This window comes from Trachymyrmex septentrionalis, unplaced genomic scaffold, assembly GCF_001594115.1.
Source record: "Trachymyrmex septentrionalis isolate Tsep2-gDNA-1 unplaced genomic scaffold, Tsep1.0 scaffold53, whole genome shotgun sequence".
Lineage (NCBI taxonomy): Eukaryota > Metazoa > Arthropoda > Insecta > Hymenoptera > Formicidae > Trachymyrmex > Trachymyrmex septentrionalis.
This window is the reverse complement of record NW_017305705.1, coordinates 3,439,943-3,446,272: the sequence shown is the minus strand read 5'-3', so window position 1 is coordinate 3,446,272 and position 6,330 is coordinate 3,439,943.

Sequence of the window (6,330 nt, the reverse complement as noted above, 5' to 3'; positions counted from 1 at the left end):
AACTTAAGAAAAATTTTATGAAATTTGTTGGCGAATTAAGATGTAAAGATTTCTATAAATTTAACTTTAATTATAAATTTACTTTCGCCAATTGTTTAATTACTATAAAAAGAAATAATCTTATTTGTAAGTGACTTTAGTATGACTTTAGTACAGTTGTGACTTATGTATCTATACATATAAAGGTATATTTATATAAAGATACACCTTTAATAATGGGTCCTAAAAATTATCCCCATTATAATTGTTGTAATTTTACATGTAATTTTTTTTCACTGCAGTATAAAATGTAATTATTATCCCATTTGTGTTCGAATCTCTGTCATGTTAAATAACAACTTTATGAAATAAACTAATTTTAATCTTTTGAGGATCGGAGCTTTCTAATAAAGTAACTTAATGAAGACTTTACTTTCTAAAGAAAACACTGAATTTGATTCTGGTCTCAGAATTCTAAAATTTAAATTTCAAAAAAATAATCTAATTATTGTGCAACTTGGTTTTAGAAGATTTTTAGTAATTTTGAGTTCAAATATAGCCTAAAAAAATATCAAATTTTTAAAAAGACAATAATCTCCATGAAGAAGGCTTTAGTGTTGCAATGTTCAAAATCAGAATTTGAAAGTTAGTTTTGAAATCAGTACCTATTCAAAAAGAAATTGGAAACTTGATGTTACTTTGGAATTAATAACTTCCTAAAACCGAATTTTTTATGATAACCAAATTACTTTTTTTGAATTCCATTCGTCATACTATATCTACTATTTTGAATTTTTAAATTTTTACCTCAATTCAAATAAAGCTTTATCAAATTATCCCAGGCCAAACTTCATAAAAATTCAGCAAGAAATTTATGAAATAAAAGAGTGACTCCAACCGGAGTCGTCGGTCCACAAAAAGTTAATTACTTAAAATTATTTTAAAATATACTATAGATAGCGAATTGAAAATTTATTAAGGTGTATAATGTATATACACACAGAAAAAAACGGCAACGATTGCCATGACCAAAAGTCGCCCATCAACACATTTTTCGATTATAAGAACTGTAGTACGATTAACTATAAGATTGGTATATCTTAACAGTTATGGCTGTAAAGAAGAATATGTCTATATCTTACGATTATCACGATATATTGATGGACGAAAATTATTACTTCCGGTGGCAACCGTAACATTTGTTTCTGTGGTCGAAATTTATTTTGTAATTATTAAATAAATAAGATTAAATAAATAAAATAAGAGATAAATATAAGATTGATATCGTGTTATATAAATTGGTATGTATTCGTAACAGATATGGCGGCCATTCAAGAAGAATGTACGACAGATCCGGACGTTACGAGGCCGAATCAGTTTCCAATAAAAATAGAATCACTATCAACAAAGTGCCTATGCGATAGCTTGTAATTCCATTGCCGCTTTATTTTTCTCGATGTCAAGAATCGCATGCAGAAAACTGTCGATTTTTCACCGTTCTCGAGATGTGTGCAGAAAATACCGAAGAATTTATCGTTATTTTACAACAACTTGCTAAAAACGCAATAATTTATGTAAATAATACATGCAAAAGAGAGAAGGAGAGATATGTGGAAAGAATTACACATTGACAAGATTTTTTTTTTCTGAGGATCAACTGTTTTGTATAATTCTGTCTATATACGGTGTATCAATTATTTAAGAATTTATTATACGTAGGCTCTAAGTAACATGTTGTAAGTTTACAATTGTGCGAATAAAGAAATCAATGCTCTTTTATAAGTTCACACTTTGTTACATTATCCCGCTTAATTTCCCCTTCAAATTTAGTTTTCAAAAATTACTCTATTTTCTAACGCTAATCTTTAGAAATTGGATGACTATAAAATTCGCAGAGAATCGGACATACATAACTTTATTTTAATTAGTTTTAACTTGTTTATTTTAAGGAAACGGATGTATGCAATGCTATACATTTGTCCATATATTGTTATTAAATCCATGCATACATGTATTCAGGTATGTACATAATATACTAATAAAATTATCATACATCCGTTACCTTAATAAAAATGTTGATTCATCACTCACCGACCCGATGCGCAACAGTGGAATTATATCTGCAATGTCGGTACGATGATTCTGTAACAAATAAATTAAAATCCAAATTTAAATAGAATAAAGAAATAACTTAATCATTACTTTAAAAAATAATTGCTATATGAACGCATGCAGTTTGCTGAAAAATAATTATGCAATTTAAAAAATATAATTTTTGTAAGCATCAAATTTTTGTACTCATTATTTAATTAGATATAAAATAATTGTATATTCTCTAAAATAATTATATATATTTTCTAAAATAATTAGAGGAAAGTCACCGATATCGACATATCACTTTGTTTTTAGATAATATTTCTAAAACAAAAGGTACAAATAAAACTTTAAAAACATAAGTACAAACTAAAAAGTATCTTCCATCAGATAGTATAAACTATTTTTATAATATTGTTTGCAATTTAGCAATAATTATTTTTTTCATAAAGCAAGCAAAAATAAGCGTCTGACAAAATAGGCTCCAAAACTGACACAGTGGGCAATAGTGTTATATATTCCTACTTTTTTTCTTTTACAGGAATTATCTGTATAGAGTACCTACAAGTGAATATATATAAGATATTCTAGAATCTCTTCACTCTCTCTCTCTTCGTTATAAAATATTTTTATTGAATTATATGCATATTTATTTTATGCTGTTCTGCAAGATGCAAATATGTAACGCGATAGTTTTTCAAGAATATTCTATATATTAAGACAATTGTCTTCAGCTCCAATAAAGCTATCTGACATTATGAAGTAACGTTATAAAGATTAAATTAGCTCATGATCTGTTTTACAGACAGGTGTGGCGGTTTATACTGCACCTCAATTTTATATTTAAAATCATATTATGAAAAAACTAAGAAAAAAAAAATATAAATAAAACTGATTTAAGAAGCAAGCATTTAGAATAACGTAACATTATCAATAATATAGTTACTGTTATTTAAATTACGCAATTTACAAAAAAAAATCGTAAAAATTTTATTTTCACAATCATAGAATTCGTTTCTAGTTAATTTGGTATAGAAATAAGTCACAAATATAAAATTTATGAGTTTGTAGTATATCCTATGTTAGTATCCTATGTTAGTATCGGCGGCTTTTCTCTATATATATATATTCTAAAGATCTTAGCAATAAATAAATTTGTACAAAATTTTTAAATAATTTCAAAGTAAATTACTTAAAAATTTTATACAAATTTATTTTTGCTAAAAGTTTTTTAAAGAATATATATAAATAAAATTTAAACAAAGTTATTAGAGGTGATAACATAAAACAAAAATAAGAAAGAGCATACAGCCACATACGCAAATTATTATTCGCCAAATCATATATTTAAAATATAATTACATGTAAACGTTTCGGTCAAATAGGACCATCGTCAATATAGTTCAGAGTATGCAAATGTTAAAAAATATAATTTAGCACATTAGGATGTCGCAGTAAAAAATTCCAAAAATTAATCCTGTCTTCATAATCTCTTTTGCAGTGAAATTAAGAATTTATTCTTGATATTTATAACTTGTATGTTGAAACACGGGTCACTGTGATTACATGAAATTTCGTACAGAATAGTTTTACTATCTTATATAATATTTTTCCATCTTTATACACTAATATTCTTCGAAAAAATTAGCGTCGCATTATTGTACTATATTGATAGATGTGAAAACACGGATTTCTGGTAATCCCATGTTTTAACATACAAGTAATCAAGAATAAATTTTTAATTTCATTGTAAAAGAGATTGCGAAGACAGGATTAATTTTTGGAATTTTATATTGCGACATCCTAATGTGCTAAATTATATTTTTTAACATTTGCATTGACTTGATTGTGCTAATGATAGTCACAACTTCACCGAAACGTTTACATGTAATTTTATTTTAAACATATATGACTTACATGAATAATAACATGTGTACGTGGACGTATGTTCTTTCTTATTTTTGTTTCAGAATATATATAATTATTATTATAGAAAATATGTATAATTATTTTATCTAAAAATTTTATACAAATTTATTTTCGCTAAGATCTTCTTTATAAAATATATATAATTATTTTAGAGAATATAGAATTATTTTATACAATTATTTTATAGAATATAAAATTATTTAAATCATTTTACATATTTAACAATGATTTAAAAATAATCATTTTTTAATCATTGTCAAATAAAATAATTTAAAAATAAGCGAAAAAAGAAATAATTAATTTTGCACAAATAAAAAATAATATTTACCGTCAGGTTTCTCCACCGGTGCCCGATGTCTCTCTCAGACCTCCGCCTCCTCTCAGAATATGCACAGGACACTCGCGTAAAACACTCGCGAATATTACACTGTAATCGCGCGCGGACTATTACTTGAATCCGATAACTTGAACGACACTCCCGAAACGCCCGACGCGACGAACCGGCTACGGTTCGTTTACTTTTCAAATCGGCGACGAGGGTACGTTAGCTTCGTCAGAGGATTTTTACACGAAGAGAACGATTTTATCCAATATCTAAAAATTTATATAGATACTTTCAGATATATCCGAAAATTTTGAGACATTTGAAAAAAATCGTTCTTTTCTTGTAAACATCCTCTGAGTACTGAGCCCTCCCACCACGACAAGGTGTACCCGTGAGAGGGAAGATAATCTGAAAAATATAATATATAGCTATTACCTATATTATTATGCAATTACTATGCAATCGGTTAACTTTTAGCAAGGAACATCAAACACACACGTCTGCAATTCGTTATCATTGCGAAATAAAGTCAGAACAGATATTAAACTATATTAATTGTGAAAGAATTGTGAATTGCGTTATTCGCATGAGAATATTCATATTAGCATTGATTTTTTATGCCTCGTGTCTGTACAGCTACTTGTCTGTATGAACGGTATCAATTCACAATTCTTTCATAATTAATATATTGTAGTTTAATATCTGCTCTGACTTTATTTCGCATGTACTTGTACGAGCTTCGGGAATGGAATGACGTAGAACTAGGTGTAAACATGACGCGCCGCTCTGTGCTATCTCGTATCATCCCCACCCCAAGGTCACGCGCCAACCGTCTGTCGAAACATTAACATTCACACATTTTACAAAATAATCTACTCATTACATTTTAATATTCATCGAAGAATATTAAAATGTAAAGAGTAGATTATTTTGTAATATATGTTACACGATGCTTTATTATACGATTTATGTTTTACTTCTTGAATTCTTTATACACGACTCATCTATCTGTATCTTAGGCGGATATTCATAGTGTCAGAGTTTATATTGAGACCGTCTTAAGTACAATTTTAAGAAATCACGAAGATTTTAAAAGATCAGAGAGCGTCTTAAGACATTACTTAAGACAGTCTTGAAATAAGAACAGACTATACTATATATACCGCCCTTAGATATCTCTAATTTATATATCCGTAAATGTATATTATAAATTCTGTTTATCGGTTACTAAATTTAGTCGAAATTGTTTAATTTAAAAAATGTTTGCGTTTATCTTTATTTGAAAAACGTATAATTTATTATTAATCTTTATTTATGCGTAAACGATCAAAGAGAATAAAGAATGAGATATAACTCTTAATACACACCTTAGTTTTGAGCAACATTACTATTAGGGCAGCCTTACGCAGTTAATTATCAATTCGCGTTCGTGAATATCTAATTTTCGTAGCGACCATGTCACGCATCCGTCTCCCTCAGCGGGCGCCGAGCGAATGCCGAAGTGATGACGTAGCGACATAGGTACGCTCCCCATCGCTTTTCGCCGCGCGAGCCTTCCCCTCGCTTCTCGCCGCGCGTCCCTTGCCCGGGTTTTTTCCGCGCGTCACGTTCCCCCTCGCTTTTCGTTTGTTTAGATTACACTCACTGCGTACGAAAAATATTCAACGGTTTATTTAATTATTTGTATTTTACACGATTTTGACAAACGGATATTGCCGTACATTTCGCGTTTTGCTTTGTGGCATTCTCGGGCACAATCCTGTATTATTTGCATGGTTCTTTTAAACGAATTAGTAATTATTCGCGTGAGGTATTTTTGATATTCCAACATTATATCTCAATTATCATCATTCTTTTTAATAATTCATACTTAAAGGTTGATAAAATATCCTATTAATGTTCTTTATATAAAGATACATGCGAATTTACTTAATATCGTAAAACAATTTGTGCTAAATACAGTTTTGGCTAAAAGTATTAAATATCTTGTTGATCATTATTTA